Source organism: Pseudochaenichthys georgianus, chromosome 5 (genome assembly GCF_902827115.2).
Source record: "Pseudochaenichthys georgianus chromosome 5, fPseGeo1.2, whole genome shotgun sequence".
NCBI lineage: Eukaryota > Metazoa > Chordata > Actinopteri > Perciformes > Channichthyidae > Pseudochaenichthys > Pseudochaenichthys georgianus.
Window position 1 is genome coordinate 1,812,757 of NC_047507.1, and position 3,756 is coordinate 1,816,512.

Genomic DNA, 3,756 nt, shown 5'->3' on the forward strand with positions numbered 1-3,756 from the left:
TCTCACTCTTCCTGCTTCGAGTCCTTCAGAATAAAAGCCCCATCCTCATTTTATTTGGTGAATTCTGCAAAACTAAACGTATCAGACTGACTGACAACATACAAAAAGCACTGTAACACTGAAGATGTGTACTATAGAAAACACTACAATTCAACCACATATTCTCTGCACTGTTTCCCCTGTACTCACCTGCAGCTTACTTTGTCAGCAGCAGCACTTCCGGTGCATTTTCTCCACAATAAAACCAGATTTAGCTTAAATTAAGAAGTTATTTTGTGATTTGGATCTTTATTATTTCACTGCATTGGTTACATTCCCAGTAACTTCGTGATGAGGAAGGTGCAAATCTCCCAGCATGCACTGCTCACATATTTTAAGATGAAGTTCCCAAGAAGAAGACTTCCTCCAACATTTTTTTCAAGAGTGGTAACAATGAACAATGAACACACACACACACACACCACACACACACACACACACACACACACACACACACACACACACACACACACACACACACACACACACACACACACACACACACACACACACACACACACACACACACACACACACACACACACACACACACACACACACACACACACACACACACACACACACACACACACACACACACACACACACACACCACACACACACACACACACACAGACACACACACTACAGTAATGATGCCAAATGGCTACCAGCCATCTGCAGCAAGAACATCTCCAAAATCAACAACTGTTTATTTCCAAAGAAGATGTTCAACGGTTACTCTGACAGTTGAGCCTCGAGCCTGTTTTTCAGGTCTCATGCTCGAAAATGACATTCTCAGAACAATTGACTATATCTTCACTTCTAAAAGTGGTAAATTAATAATCTTTTTTCTCAAAGCAATGATAAACCTGTGAGTTGGATGCACTATGAAGGATCACTTCAGGACAGGGAAGGCTACGCAGTACGCAGGCTAATGTCCCGCAGCGGCTGCCTCTCTGGTGGACTCCGATACTGCACATTACTCCCGAGACATTTTCAAGTGAAACATCCGGGGCTTTTTAGAAAACATCCGGGGCTTGAGCCCCCAAGTAGCCACCCCCTAGCTCCGCCACTGTAACGTCACTATACCCAAGAAGTAAACAATGGAAAAAGAGAAATGTCCAACGAGGCGTTCTGGGGCAGCATAGACAGGTCGTTTCTGTGTTAGAGTTTTACTCGCTACAGGGTGTACTTTGAGGGTGTGTGACTCTGCAGACCGTTCACATGCAGAAAAACCTTCATAACACAAGGGGACGGGTGATAACCAGAAAAGCATGACATGGGCCCTTTAAGATCTAAAAGGTCAAAAAAATCGTGAAAAGAATCTGTAATAATACAGTTTAAATTACAGCAAAGAAACCCTGCAGTGCAAACACACATGAGCATACAGACACAAGCTGTTTAATCATCCCAGTAACAGCAGTTTATTGTTCAGTGTAGCTGATACACTTTGGATTCACACCTTAAGAAATTAAATTACACACAACATGCCGTTGGAACTTGTTCTGCAAATGAACAAAAAGTCGTCTTTGCCACACCTGTGTTTCATTTCTGCGTAATATTGACAGAAAGTGATGTGTTGCAATGTCCTGGATCTGCTTTTGAAAATAATCAGAATCAGAAACAGGTTTATTACCAGGTAGGTTAACACATACGAGGAATTTGTGAAAACAAAAAGTGAAACAATCACAGAAAAAGCTAGTTCATCTTACCTCAGAAAGGCTGAAAGGTAAAGCAGTGAAAATATCTTAAAATGCTCTACACGTTGTCTAAGTCTTTTAATGTTTATTTTATTAGCTTTTCTTTTTAATGGCTGATTTTAAATGCCATTTTCTTAATGTCTTTCATTTTTGTAAAGCACTTTGAATTGCCTTGTGTTGAAAAGTGCTATATAAATAAACTTGCCTTGCCTAAGTTTTCCAAAATACGGCCAGAGTAGTGAACTGTGTAGCTTCCTGCTGGTCTGTTTCTCCAAAATGCATCTAGTGGAGAAGAACCTCAGACAAACCCTAAAAACATCCAAACTAGACCTTTAATTTCAGCTTCACTGCAGGTTGGTAGGCTACAGGGTGAATGGGCTCCTACATCCTGTACAATCATGAGACAGATTTTCAGGTGATATTCAGACAATGAAAATCAGAGAGAGAATTGCATTGGTGAACAAAAAAGATTAAAACAAATACAGACATTATGTAAAGTCTATGTTTATTATTAAACAGGCCTGGAAGGACACTTTTACAGAGGGGGCGAATAAGATGAGTACGTAAACAACATACTAGCCTCCATGCAATACTTCAGGTTTAAAATATTCTTTATAATATAAAAAAAGTGAAATGTTAGGACAGCAGAGGGCGCCACACTGTTGATAATTGAACAAAATTGACCAAGTGATTGACTTTGAATCTTTACAATTCAAACTTTTAAAAGTAAATTGATAGAGAGGAATATGAGCAGAGGTCCAGGGAAAGCCAGAGAGTGCAAGAGAATCCCTGCAAATAAATGTCATGATCTCCCATTTACTTTTATAAAAATGACCCATCTATTGATTTTCAGTGGTAAGATCAGATGTTTTATTGTCTTTGCATTATAAACACAACACTACTTGGTTTGGCATCATACCAATCCACTAAGCCGCATTTATAAATATATACAAAACCATACGTACATGAAAATATCAAACAAACATTTATGATACTTACACATTTATTTCAGCAGGATAATCTCAAGATATTAACACCACTTTATGTTTTTTTAAGTAAAAAGCTAAGGTTAGGATGTATAGAAACTACAGCACGGTAACATGACTTCACGTCACCACCGCTAAGCTAATGGCGGCTAATGTTGGGCTGTAAAGGAACTACAGCACGGTCACATGACTTCACGTCACCACCGCTAAGCTAAAGGAGGCTAATGTTTGGCTATAAAGGAACTACAGCACGGTCACATGACTTCACGTCAACGCCGCTAAGCTAAAGGTGGCTAATGCTGGGCTATAAAGGTACTACAGCACGGTCACATGACTTCACGTCACCGCCGCTAAGCGAAACGCGGCTAATGTTGGGCGTGATGGCGCTTAGTCGCCTCATTTAGACACTTATTAGCATCCGCCAGTGGGGTATTTACTGACATATTTTATGTTGAAGAACAAACATTAACATCTTTTCAGCTTGTGCTAACCACAGACCTTATTTCAGGCAAACAACCAATAACTCATCCAAAAAACCATTGACCACCAGACGAGGGAACCAGGAAGGGATAAAATGCTGACTCACTTCAGTGTTTTAGGACCCATTCCTGCTCCACTCTATGATAGGTAACTTAATCACAATTTTCACAATGTTTTGGATAAAGTAAGTACACAAGTTACATACTATATAGGCTACCTTTAGACATGAGCAGTTGGTTTTGGCTGTATCTTAAGATTGAGTTAGAGCCGATGTGTCCGTCCTCTGTACGTTCTGCTCCTGTGCGATGGTTTGACTCATGGGTAAAATAACATCTTCTGGTCCCAGTGGTCAGCCGGGGACACTCGCTGCATTGTCAGCTACTCGCTCTCCCAGAGTTTCTGCTCATATCTGCAGGGAGAGTCTCTGCGGAGCCAAAACCAACAGTGTTCAGCTCCAGAGACGTTATATTTTCCTCCATTTATTGAGACAGAGGAACTGCTAAGCCCTCGGCCTCTTTCGCAACTCCAGCTTAACTCTTCCTGCCACG